We start from the raw sequence: 14,531 nt of genomic DNA on the forward strand, positions 1-14,531 counted from the left end.
TATAGTAACATGCAAAAACGAGTTTCAAATAATAGTAATAATAATGATAATAATAATAGTAATAATATTTAAACAATATCAATGGCATATCAAATACAATTTTAATAAAAATTGAATGCCTCTTTTTATTTGCAGCCTTCTGAGGTATATATCGAAAATAAACTTTTTTCACTGGCTAATAATACATTTGAAAATAAAATAACAATAAAGAATGAATCAAACAAGCAAGCCCTGAAGTAAGCAAGAGAAAGTGCATGAAAAAAAAAAACGTTAATTATTGCTCAGTTTGCTACACTGATTTGCTTTAACACTGAATACGCGTATATAACTTAAAAGTGCAAAATCAACTTTCAAAAAACAAATGAAAAAACATCAATGGCATATTAAATAAAATTTAAATAAAAAATTGAATGCCCCTTTTCTATTTGCAGCCTTCTGAGGTAAATATCAACATAAACTTTTTCCACAGGCTAAAAAATTTGAAAATAAAATAACAATGAATAAATCAACCATTCAGGCCTTTTTACTGCTCAGTTTGCGACACACTGATCTAATCTGATGTGCCCAAGACAGATACCTGGCATCTTTTCTGGGATGCTAGTTCATTAATGTTGGGGCTCAGGTGGGCGGGGTTGGGGGGTGTGGGCGGGGGGGGGGGGGGGGTTGTTGGTAGTGGGTGGTGTATATTGTAGCGTCCAGGAAGAGTTAGTGCTCTAAGGGATTCTGGGTATTTGTTCTGTTGTGTTTATGTTATGTTACGGTTCTCCCGAAATGTGTTTGTCATTCTTGTTTGGTGTGGGTTCACAGTGTGGCGCATATTTGTAACAGTGTTAAAGTTGTTTATACGGCCACCCTCAGTGTGACCTGTGTGGCTGTTGACCAAGTATGCCTTGCATTCACTTATGTTTGTGTAGAAGTCGCATGTATTATGTAAACGCGGTGTTACAGCAGTACTGCCGCTGTATAATAATGGCGGGTAAGCTCTAATGTTAATTTGATATTGCCTCAAGGGCCAAATGAAATTACACGGCGGGCCAAATTTGGCCCGTGGGCCAGAGTTTGACACCCATGGTGTAATGAAATATTCTTTGATAATACCTTTCCAACATCCAACACGAAAAGACTATGTTGAAACAGTCCAGTAATGTGATACAGTGCTCAGACAGGACGAGTACTCCGTCATATTTCAATTATGAATCTTTAGAATCCCCGTGGCTCCAATCAAACTTAATCTCTATTTAAGGTCAGGCGCTGTTAATGTTTTGACTTTCTTACTTTAATAAATGTTAAATGGTCAACAAATGATCCTCAGTTCTCCATGGAAGGAACCTAATTGGTTGTTAAGCTACCCTGATGGAAAGAAATACACAAAGAGGTTGCGTGTGGATGCAATGTTTTGTTGAGGGGTCTGCCTTTCTCTTTCTCTGACTCACACACACACACACACACACACACACACACACACACACACACACACACACACACACGGACACCGACACGAAGAGCACTCACTGTCCCTCGAGCATGATGGATTATTGTGGCCGGCTGTCCATTGTATAACTCCCTTGCCTGTTTTTAAAAACAAGCTGCCCACTGGTCCCACTGGGCTATCTACCACTGACCTTCATGGCGGACACGCACGCAAGACCACGGGGTTGGTTGTCCTAGAAGGGATGAATTCTAAACACATGCTGTATCTTGACATCCGTAGAAGATTCATTTCTTGAGAAAATTTTAAAAAAAAGATCTCAAAAGCAGGCAATTTATACCACAGGTAGTTCACACTCTAAAAATCTATTTTTGCTCTACACGATTATTAGTAAATAAAATATTTTGCTTGCGACAGGAGAGCAATTGCAAAAACTAAACCTATGAATTACATGCTTTTAACAAACTGCCTGACAATACAGAAAATTAATTTTCCTCTTCTTCTTCGTCTTCTTCTTTTCCTTCTTCAAAAAGTCTTCAATAATGTTGACTTATTGTAGTTATATAGTATTTCAATTTAAGTGTGTATGGATCCACTCCATCACATTCATCAATTTTTCATGGGTTGTATATTCCCCACTAAACCTTTATAGATAGATAGATAGATAGATAGATAGATAGATAGATAGAAAGAAGGGTTGTACTTGTATAGCGCTTTTCTACCTTCAAGGTACTCAAAGCGCTTTGACACTACTTCCGCATTCACCCATTCACACACACATTCACACACTGATGGAGGGAGCTGCCATGCAAGGCGCTAACCAGCACCCATCAGGAGCAAGGGTGAAATGTCTTGCTCAGGACACAACAGCCATGACGAGGTTGGTACTAGGTGGGGATTGAACCAGGGACCCTCGGGTTGTGCACGGCCACTCTCTCACTGCGCCACGCCGTCCCGAAAGATAGATAGATAGATAGATAGATAGATAGATAGATAGATAGATAGATAGATAGATGGATAGATAGATGGATAGATAGATCGATGGATAGATAGATGGATAGATGGATAGTACATTATTGATTCCTTCAGGAGAGTTCCTTCAGGAAAATTTAAATTCCAGCAGCAGTGTACAGAGTTGTGATCAATTTAAAAAGTAAATAATGGGGTTTTAAATGGAAACAAAATAGAAAGATATTACAATAAGAATAAAAATAAAAAGCAACAATGGGAATACAAATATAACAGTAAAATAAGAATATAACAAGAGAAACTAGGCAGTAGTGAGCATGTTATGAAAAAGTATTGCACAGTTATTGTTTTGCATGCCCCGTCATCCTAGTACCCCCGCCCCAGAGAGGAGTTGATGTCATATTATGTTTTTTCTACATGTAAAACAATTGTTTGAGGTCTACATAACATGTAATGATAGTTCATTGGTCAAATGTTTGCATAGATTATGTTTTACACACCATCTTCAAGTTGCTTTCTGATCGTCTCTGTTGTGTACGTACGGAAGGAGACGGCACATATATACACTATATATATAAATAACAAACAATAATATTAATCAACAAGAGAATGGCGTGTGACTAAATCCAAAAGTGTATGGTGTGTGACTAGGTGTGGGAATTAACTGCTGAGTTTTACCGTGAGTGTTGAACGAGAGAGGCGGAAGTCTAATGGGGGAAAAGCAGGCTCGAAGGTCAGTGAGACAAGTATGTAGTTGGGGCGATAGCGAGACGTCAGAAGTTCGTGTCCAGGCGGTAGGTCGAGACCCAAGAGTCAGCCGGGGAAGCAGAGGGGACGCGGGAAGACAAGACACACAGCTCGTAACGTGGAAACTGAGGTACGCTGCTAGAAGGGGTGACAAGGAAGACACGAGAGAACTGAGCACAAGGGGTGAGAAAACACAAAAAGATAAGATTTGCATAGAGCTTGCTAGGTTCGGCTTACTGTACAGGACAGGTCGCTACGTTCTGGCACGGGATAGCAGGTTGTGCAGGCTTATGAAGGCAGGTCTTCTGATCAGTGACAGGTGCGCTGATCGCTCACAATTAAATGCAGCTGCTTGCTGCAGCCGGACTGACACGCGCCTGGCGTGCTCTTGGAGGTGTGCTCAGCGCAGTGCACACATTAATGCACATAGGGGTGCGCTCATAATACAGAAAGCGGCTTGAATATGGTCTGTATAACATATTCTATGCAAACTTTGGACCAAAGAACCAAAATTACATGTTATGTAGATTACAAGTAAGTGTTTTAAATGGAAAAAAAAAATCATAATATGACCCATTTAAGATTACAAAGTTTCGCATTTGGAGCCATGGAGCATTTCGTCTTGTACAAGTGATTAGTTGTACCAAAACCAACATGAATGTCTCCAAATCAAAAGATAGTATAGCAGTCAGGCAGAGTGAAAGTCGCACATGGTGTGTGCTCTTCAAATTAAGTTTGATGAAGTTCAAGACACGTGTGAATGTAGGTGTATATTTGCTATAAAATTCTAACAGGACCAACAGTTGGCAGCATGGCTCATGTAGGGGTTCTAAATAAAGCCCCTCTGTTTTTCCGATGTGTATTATTTAACTATGAAATAATACACGTCAACAACACATTTTAGTCTGGAGCTGGTGAGGTAATGATTTGCTGTGAATGACAGTTCGTGTAAAAGATCTTATGCATTGTATAGCTGCAATTAGTGTGTTCCTTTTACTTGGTGTTGTGTAGATTCTTGTTTCCTGGACGTCAACATAATACACTAGTTCACATTCCCTCAAAATTGAAAGGCCTGCTAAGAATTTATCAAGACAAATGTTTCTGTCCGGGTGATTGATGAGCCATTGCCCTGTCCTGGGTGGCATTCCAAAAAGAAGTTATTTATAGACGTATGCTATTTATTGACAAAAAATGTGACATGAGTTCTTGTTTCATATTCGAGGTGCTTTTGTTTAAAGTGTTCCATTCTCTTTCTGTCCATCAGTGGTTAAGAAAGGAAAGTGTAGGTCCTCCTGCTTACTAAAGTCCAATGAGATGTCACTCATCATCACCCTCAAGCCTGCACACGCGCTAACCTCCAGTGTCCACGTGGTGCAAAACTGGGGTGTTGGGGGGCCGTGTGCACGCTCATTTGTGTGTCTATTGGCAGAGCAAAGTGTCAAGGCCGGTCCGAGCAGTCCATCTGCTGTGTGCGTCTCCTGCCGACTGACCAAAAATAGAACCAAAACTGACAAGCCGGTTCCTGATTCTGCCCGACTCTGTAATCTAAATCCACCTGCCAAAGAGCAAGAGTACGGCATGTCTTAAACCAGGGGCCTCAAAAATGTGGCCCGCACTTTTATATGACAATTTAATGTAGGTGCGGCCCGCAAGTTCAATATGAACGGCGCTTGACAGCGTCATACTTGCACACGTCCCCAATTTTCCCAGGCGACCCCTAATTTCAGGGCACCAATTCTCTCGAAGCCCCTGTCGATTTATACCATATCAACAATATTCAGGGAGTGTTACAATGTCACTGCCTTTAGCGACCCCTACATCCTGAACTGGAAGTGTGCAAGCCCAGTTATATGTTGCATCTGGCCATGCAAGACACACGTGTGTTATTGCAAGACATACTTGATCAACAGCTACACAAGTCACACTGAGGGTGGCCGTAAAAAAAACTTTAACACTGTTACAAATATGTGCCGGACTGTGAACCCATACCAAACAAGAATGCCGCCCCAACCGAGCTATGGGGCGGCATAGCTCGGTTGGTAGAGTGGCTGTGCCAGCAACTTGAGGGTTGCAGGTTCGATTCCCGCTTCCGCCATCCTAGTCACTGCCGTTGTGTCCTTGGGCAAGACACTTTACCCACCTGCTCCCAGTGCCACCCACACTGGTTTAAATGTGACTTAGATATTGGGTTTCACTATGTAAAGCGCTTTGAGTCACTAGAGAAAAGCGCTATATAAATATAATTCACTTCACTTCACAAACACATTTCGGGAGAACATCCACATCGTAACACAACATAAACACAACAGAACAATTACCCAGAATCCCATGCAACCCTGACTCTTCCGGGCTACAATATACACACCCCCGCTACCACCAACCCTCCACCCCCCCCACCCTCCCTACTTGCGTTGGTTGAGGTGTTGTATATTGTAGCCAGGGAGAGTCAGGGCTGCCAGGTGTTTGGGGTATTTGTTCTCTTGTGTTTAAGTTGTGTTAGGGTGCGGAAATTCTCCCGAAAAAGGTTTGTCATTCTTGTTTGGTGTGGGTTCACAGTGTGGCGCATATTTGTAACAGTGTTAAAATTGTTTGTACGGCCACCCTCAGTGTGACCCATACTTGCCAACCCTCCCAGATTTTCCGGGAGACTCCCGAAATTCAGCGCCTCTCCCGAAAACCTCCTGGGACAAATTTTCTCCCGAAAATCTCCCAAAATTCAGACAGAGCAGGAGGCCACGCCCCCTCCAGCTCCTTGCGGACCTGACTCAGCAATGTTGTGACATTCTTAAACAGGACAATACTGCCATCTACTGTACATAAAATAGAATAGAATGTACTTTATTGATCCCTGGGGGAAATTCAGCACCACAGTTCGCTCACAATAAACAATGATAATAATAAATAATATAATATATATAATATATTATACATATAATATATAATATATGAATAATATAAATATATTTTACATATATTTTACATTTAAGTGCAGTCAAGGAACAAACATATGCATTAGGGAGTCGGTTCTGAAGCCAACAGTATAGAGACGTAACTTCATCACGTCGCCTGGTTATTGACTCCAACCCAATGTATTACACCGTTGACGAGCAAAATGAAGAAATACGCTTGCAAGTTCCAAAACGAATGGAAACAAGAATTTTAGTTTATCCAGGAAAGTTAGAAGGGGGAGGGGTATATAGCCTGTAAATTTTGTAGAACAGACTTCTACATTAATCACAATGGCCGAAAGGATATACTCAGTCATGAACGGTCAGCGAAGCGCAGCGTAGTTCACAACCTAGTATTATGGGCCACCTCGCAAAATGGAGACCCGATGGTGTAACTTATGCTGAGACAAAGATGATAGCTGGAAGCAACATTCCGTTGTCATTTGCGAATGTCTACAACAAATCGGTGAATGATATGTTCCCGGATTCGGAGATTGCTCGCCAGTACGCAAATGGCAGAACAAAGGTTACTCAAATGGGGAAATTAAGTGTTGTTGTTTTTTTTTTAGTAACCAGCAAGCACAGTACAGTTAGTAGAACAACTGTGTTTTTATTACTGTGTATTTGATAGGTGCCGTCTAAAATTCAACAATTTATTTTATTTATATATGTAATAAAATAAATATATACAGCTAGAAATCACTGAAAGTCAATTATTTCTTATATATATATATATATATACATATATATATATATACACACACACACATAATACTCTAGTTGGTGAATTAACAGAATCAGAATCATCCATCCATCCATTTTCTACCGCTTATTCCCTTTTGGGGTCGCGGGGGGCGCTGGCGCCTATCTCAGCTACAATCGGGCGGAAGGCAGGGTACACCCTGGACAAGTCGCCACCTCATCGCAGGGCCAACACAGATAGACAGACAACATTCACACTCACATTCACACACTAGGGCCAATTTTAGTGTTGCCAATCAACTTATCCCCAGGTGCATGTCTTTGGAAGTGGGAGGAAGCCGGAGTACCCGGAGGGAACCCACGCATTCACGGGGAGAACATGCAAACTCCACACAGAAAGATCCCGAGCCTGGATTTGATCCCAGGACTGCAGGAACTTCGTATTGTGAGGCAGACGCACTAACCCCTCTGCCACCGTGAAGCCCAGAATCAGAATCAGACATACTTTATTAATCCCGGAAGGGAAATTATACTCCTCCCCTCTTAACCACGCCCTCCGCCCCAACCAAAAATAATCCAACAATCCAACATTCATTGTTGACATATAGACTTTTTATGGACTTGTTCCATAAATATTGATGTTAAAGATTTTTTTTTTTTTTGTGAAGAAATGTTTAGAATTAAGTTCATGAATCCAGATGGATCTCTATTACAATCCCCAAAGAGGGCACTTGAAGTTGATGATTACTTCTAAGTGTAGAAATCTTTATTTATAATTAAACCACTTGTTTATTTTTCAACAAATTTTTTGTTATTTTATATCTCTTTTTCCAAATAGTTCAAGAAAGACCACTACAAATGAGCAATATTTTGCACAGTTATACAATTTAATAAATCAGAAACTGATGACATAGTGCTGTATTTTACTTCTTTATCTCCTTTTTTCAACAAAAAATGCTTTGCTCTGATTAGGGGGTACTTGAATTAAAAAAAAAATGTTCACAGGGGGTACATCACTGAAAAAAGGTTGGGAACCACTGTTGTAGAGGACGTTAGAGGCAGTGCAGTCACGGCAGCCCTTAATAATGTCGGCCGGTTGAAAATTGGGACAAATTCGGGAGAATGGTTGCACGTTAGATTGTCGGGAGGTGCAGTGAAATTCAGGATTCTCCTGGAAAAATCGTGAGGGTTGGCAAGTATGTTTCTAGGGCGGGATAGCCATTCATAGAAGGTGAATTCATTAAAAAGTGCATGTTAGATTTTTTAAGAAATATTTTCTCGCGGCCCAGCCTCACCCAGATTCTGCATCTTGTGGCCCCCAGGTAAATTGAGTTTGAGACCCCGACTTAAACAATAAAAAAACAAACACGGAAGCTGCTCGTTGCAAGGATGACACAGCTAGGAGGCATTTCCATATTTTTATGAAACATTGTCCCCCTGATGTTTCTTGTCAAGTTTCTTGTCAACTCGTCAAATGACAAATCCTCAGCTTCTCGAAAGCATGATGAAGACCGGAGGCAGCCAACATATGAGGGGCTGTTAGGGACATTATTCAAAATTATCTATTACATATACCACTGAAATGCTCTCATATAAAAAACTGAAATGTTTTTCTGGCACACACACTACTAAAACACTGTCATTCACACTACTAAAACACTCTTATACACACTACTGAAATGCTCTCACATAAACAACTGAAATGTTTTTCTCTCACACACACAACTGAAACACTCTCATACACACTACTGAAATGCTCTCACATAAACAACTGACATTTTTTGTGGCCATTAGGGACATTATTCAGAATTACCTCTTACATACACGACTGAAATGCTCTCACATAAACAGCTAAAATGTTTTTCTCTCACACACACTACTGAAACAGTCTCATTCCCACTATTGAAAGATTCTTATTCACACTACTGAAATGCTTGCACATAAATAACTGAAATGTTTTTCTTTCACGCACACTACTGAAACACTCTCATACACACTACTGAAATGTTCTCATATAAACAACTGACATATTTTTCTCTCACACATACTACTGAAACGCTCTCATTCACACTACTGAAATGCTTTCACATAAACAACTGAAATGTTTTTGGGGCCGTTAGGGAGATTGTTCAAAATTATCAATCAATCAATGTTTACTTATATAGCCCTAAATCACTAGTGTCTCAAAGGGCTGTACAAACCACAACACAAACCACTACGACATCCTCGGTAGGTCCACATAAGGGCAAGGAAAACTCACACCCAGTGGGACGTCGGTGACAATGATGACTATGAGAACCTTGGAGAGGAGGAAAGCAATGGATGTTGAGCGGGTCTAACATGATACTGTGAAAGTTCAATCCATAATGGATCCAACACAGTCGCGAGAGTCCAGTCCAAAGCAGATCCAACACAGCAGCGAGAGTCCCGTTCACAGCGGAGCCAGCAGGAAAACATCCCAAGCGGAGGCGGATCAGCAGCGCAGAGATGTCCCCAGCCGATACACAGGCAAGCAGTACATGGCCACCGGATCGGACCGGACCCCCTCCACAAGGGAGAGTGGGACATAGGAGAAAAAGAAAAGAAACGGCAGATCAACTGGTCTAAAAAGGGAGTCTATTTAAAGGCTAGAGTATACAAATGAGTTTTAAGGTGAGACTTAAATGCTTCTACTGAGGTGGCATCTCAAACTTTTACCGGGAGGGCATTCCAGAGTACTGGAGCCCGAAATGAAAACGCTCTATAGCCCGCAGACTTTTTTTGGCCTTTGGGAATCACTATTAAGCCCGAGTCCTCCAAAATTACCTTTTACATACACTATTGAAATGCTCTCATAAAAACAACTGACATATTTTTTCTCACACACACTACTGAAACACTCTCATACACACTACTGAAATGCTCTCACACAAACAACTGAAATGCTCTCACACAAACAACTGAAATGTTTTTCTCTCACACACACTACTGAAACACACTCATACACACTACCGAAATGCTGTCACATAAATAACTGAATTTTTTTTCTCTCACACACTACTGACACACTCTCATTCACACTACTGAAACACTCTCATACACACCACTGAAATGCGCTCACATAAACAACTGAAATATTTTTCTCTCACACACACTACTGAAACACTCTCACACACACTACCGAAATTCTCTTAACATAAACTGCAATGTTTTTCAGTAGTGTGTGAGAGAAAACATTTCAATTGTTTATGTTGAGAGAATTTCAGTAGTATGTATGAGAGTGGTTTAGTCATGTGTATGAGAGTGTTTCAGTAGTCTGTATGAGAGAAAAACATTTCAGTTGTGTATGTGAGAGCTTTTCAGTAGTGTATGGAAGAGGTAATTCTGAATAATGTCCCTAACGGCCCCTCGTAGCCAACATATGTAGAATGTACAGGTATATGTTTATGGAATCTGTGCATTCAACACATGCAGGTGACTTTGCTTTTGCTGACTGACAGGACACAAGTGAGATCAAAACCCACCACTGGGTTTGAAAATACACACAAAAGAGCATTGGATGATCCCACAATGACATTGCGTTGTAAAAGACACATCTGCATGGTTCTGATTTCCCCAGGGCCAAAGGGGTGGAGGGGGACTTGTTTCCAAGAGAATCTGGATACTGTTAGAGATGAACAAGCTGGATATTGTAAGCTATTTGGAATACTAAACAGGTATTATGATAAAAGGAATAAACGTGGTTGAATGCTGAAGTCTTTTATAAGTACAATATATAAAAGAGACCCTTGATGCTTCATGTCAGTCTGAAGTAATTGATGAATGTAGGTGGTCTAAGGAAAGGTCAGTTTCCAGGTTTATATGTGCTGATCACATGTGTTCAAAACGGTGTCTAGAAAGGCAGCAGGAGTTGTGACTTACGTATGACAGAATGTATACTGTAAAATATCCAAGCTCTTCACTGTCATCCTTGCTAATATATCTCGACACACAGAGGACAGAATGTACTACATGGCTGACATGAATCTCTTCCTGAAATAAACCGGTTTATTTTCCACCGTATTTATAATTTAATATCTTATTCTTAACCTTAATTGTAAATGAATGATCTAGTATTGTCAGTTTTCAAGGGATATTTGACTTGTTTACATTGATGGAAAATTAAATAGCTCGATAATGTTAGATGGGTTGTTATGTATTTGGAAGTAAATGCTGCTCTCATGTTGATCGATTTAATTGTAAAGAACCCCTTTGTGCAAAATGGACTCTATGAGTGTTTGTGACCACAAAACATCAGAAAATTGTATTAATATTATAATTTTTTTCCTCCACTTTTGAGAAAAGCGATGCCCAAAATATTGTTTTTGAAAAACAATGTACAGTTCCTTAAAAGTGTTTTGAGATAAGAGTTAAAATTGTTATGCTTTAAGTTGCAAGTAACAATGTGAGTTACATGCATCCCCACCATTAAGTGGCATAACAAATGTCACGGAGAACCCCGTGAGATCCGCCCAAAACATCTTGGGCCTCATGTACTGTATTATGCTTGCTTATGCAAAGAAAAACCTGACGTACGCCCTTTTTCACAGTAAAGATGTGTACGGGTTGCCAAATGTAAAAGTTCACTCACACTATTCTAGCAGATATGTTTCTCATATTTAGCTCACTTTTCTCACCTTTGTCACATTTAACACACTTTTCTCACATTTAGCTCATTTAATGCCTTTTAACTTTAAATTAAATTTTGACTCTAATGTATTTAAATGTTATTGTAAGCTTTCTACTCACATAGGTCCGCTGGAAGCCAGTTGCTCGGGTTGAAAGAAGTTTTTAATCCCACAATTTGCAATACAGGTCAGTAGCCACTTTTCAGTCGCTCAGTTTTGTCTTGCACAGTTCTCTTGGTCTCTCCGTCTCTCCAGTCTGAACTCCACTGCTGCACCAGGCCGCTCACTTTTAAGGACAACAGATGATTAGTCTAACACGTACCACCTGCGCCAACTAATCATCTGACAGCTGTGTCTCTCAGCCAGCACATGCCACGCCCCCGTCTGAGGGTGCACTGTCTCCAGTCACCCAGACGGGGTCGCTGACTTCCACTCTAACAGTGCGCTAATCACAATCCTCCTCCACATACCTCCACCGCCAGACTTAGGCCGGGACGTCGTCTGGCCGCGCTTACTGCCCCCCCACCCCCGCATGAGAGCGGGAGAGAAAGTCCGCCACAGCCATCTGCACCCCCGGCCTATGGACCAATCTGAAATGGTAGGGTTGTAAAGCTAGATACCAACGGGTGATCCGCGCGTTGGCATCTTTCATGCGGTGGAGCCACTGGAGAGGCTTGTGGTCCGAGCAGAGGTTGAACGGGCGTCCCAGCAGGTAGTACCGGAGGGCACCGACCGCCCACCGGATAGCAAGGCACTCCCTCTCCACCGTGCTATACCAGCTTTCTCGTTCGGACAGCTTTCTGCTGATGTATAGGATGGGGTGGTCGATACCCTCCTTCTGCTGGGATAAAACAGCTCCCAGTCCTCTGCCCGACGCTTCTGCCTGCAAACAAAATGGGAGGGAAAAATCAGGCATGTGTAGTACCGGCTCCTCGCAAAGTGCTTTCCTCACCTTCTCGAATGCCTGCTGGCACTGCTCCGTCCACTGGACCAGATCGGGAGCACCTTTTCGGGTGAGGTCAGTTAATGGGCTGGTCAGGTACGCAAACCGGGGGACGAACCTCCGGTAATAGCCCACCAGACCCAAAAACTGCCTCACCTCTTTTTTTGTCTTCGGAGTCGGGCAGGCCACAACTGCCGCGGTTTTGTCTATCTGAGGCCGCACCTGACCTTCCCCCAAGTGGTACCCCAGATACTGTACCTCCCTCCGGCAAACCGCGCACTTCGCCGGGTTGGCGGTGAGCCCCGCCCGCCTCAGGGACTCGAGTACTGCCCCCACCCTCTGCACATGCTCCGCCCAGTTGTTCCCCTGGATGATGACATCATCCAGATAGGCGGCAGCATATGCCGCGTGGGGACGCAGTACCCGGTCCATGAGTCTCTGAAAAGTGGCGGGCGCACCGAACAAGCCGAACGGAAGGGTCACAAATTGCTACAAACCTTCCGGAGTGGAGAATGCTGTTTTTTCCTTAGACTCTGGAGACAAGGGAATCTGCCAGTAACCCTTAGTTAAATCCAGTGTCGTAAAAAAACGAGCAGTGCCCAAACGGTCTAGGAGCTCGTCGACCCGGGGCATCGGGTAGGCATCAAAACGTGACACCTCATTTACCTTGCGGTAGTCCACACAGAACCGCACAGACCCATCTTTCTTCCCTACCAGAACTATGGGACTGCACCATGCACTGTGTGACTCTTCTATCACTCCCAATTCCAGCATGGCTTTTAATTCTTCCCGAACTACTTTGTGCTTGTGTTCGGGTAGTCTATAGGGCCGAGACCTCACCGTCACGCCTATGCTGGTCTCTATGTGATGTTGGGAGTAATACAAGTACTTTCTCTCCCGGTGAAAATTGTCAAAGTTGCGCCCCCCTGTTATACAGGCGCTGTTGACGTTCTTGAGCTTGGAGCAAATTCTCACGTGACAAGTGCCCTAATGTGTGGAGTTTTGCTCTCAAGTCCATGACGTACTGAATTTCATTCTTACTGGGGCTTGGACCTTCCTCCCAGCTTTCTTTAACTAGGTCCAGTACCCCACGCGGCTTCCTGCCGAACAATAGCTCAAATGGAGAAAATCCTGTTGAGGCCTGGGGAACCTCCCGCACTGCAAATAACAGGGGCTCCAACCATTTATGCCAATTTGGTTTGTCCTCATGTACGAACTTCCGAATCATGGATTTCAAAGTTCTATTCATCCGCTCCACAAACCCATCTGTCTGCGGGTGGTAAACGCTAGTCCGAATAGACTTGATCCCCAATAAACCGTACAGCTCCTTTAACGTGCGTGACATAAAGGATGTGCCCTGGTCAGTTAGAATCTCTTTCGGGATTCCAACTCGGGAGATAACTTGAAACAGTGCATGTGCTACACTCTTTGCAGAGACGGAGCGAAGTGGTACTGTTTCGGGATAGCGCGTTGCATAATCCACCAGGACTAGCGCAAAGCGATATCCCTGGGTGCTCGGATGAAATGGCCCGACGAGGTCCATCCCAATAAGTTCGAATGGGACCTCTGTTAGTGGTAATGGCCGCAAAGGAGCCCTATGGGTGGCCGTGGGATTAACTAGCTGACAATCCGGACAGGCCGCGCACCAGCGGCGCACGTCTGCTCAAATGCCTGGCCAATAGAACCGGGCCATTAACCGATTAAGTGTCTTATCATACCCCATGTGGCCGGCCATGGGATTAAAATGTCCCGCCTGGAAAATCATTTCCCGACGGTTTTTCGGCACCAACAATTGGGTAATTTCCTCCCCTGTCTGAGTGTCACGACTCACTCTATACAATCTGTCCCTAATCAATGCAAAGTGAGGGAAATCCTGCGCTATCCCCGGGCAAACCCGCTGCCCATCAATTGAAATCACTTGGTCCCAGGTCGCGCGCAGAGTGTCATCTCGAGACTGCTCGAGTGGAAAATCATCCACGGGGCGCCATTGGGGAGCCAGGGGGACTTCCTGAGAAGCCCCCGCCATCTCCCCTTCTCCCTCCCCCCCCGTCAGCGTCGGATGATCTCGCGTCGCCGATGAGAACAGCGCGGATATCCCCTTTCCCTACCGGTCGTGAACGCACCCCAGCGCACTGCTCTATTAACCC

General features: G+C 43.2%; 1 protein-coding gene across 9 annotated transcripts in view; it reads left to right on the forward strand.

Annotated features, from left to right (window-relative positions):
- The window catches only part of rap1gapa (RAP1 GTPase activating protein a), a 152,015-nt gene that overhangs the window by 40,843 nt on the left and 96,641 nt on the right, over window positions 1–14,531 (forward strand). The window contains exon 3 of one of the 9 annotated variants that reach the window (XM_061903149.1): window positions 11,567–11,628. The exons of the other annotated variants lie outside the window; for them this stretch is intronic. The gene's annotated coding sequence lies outside the window, so the exon portion shown is untranslated. The remainder of the gene's footprint in view (window positions 1–11,566; window positions 11,629–14,531) is intronic. 9 annotated transcript variants of the gene reach the window in all.

Source organism: Nerophis ophidion, linkage group LG06 (assembly GCF_033978795.1).
Source record: "Nerophis ophidion isolate RoL-2023_Sa linkage group LG06, RoL_Noph_v1.0, whole genome shotgun sequence".
NCBI lineage: Eukaryota > Metazoa > Chordata > Actinopteri > Syngnathiformes > Syngnathidae > Nerophis > Nerophis ophidion.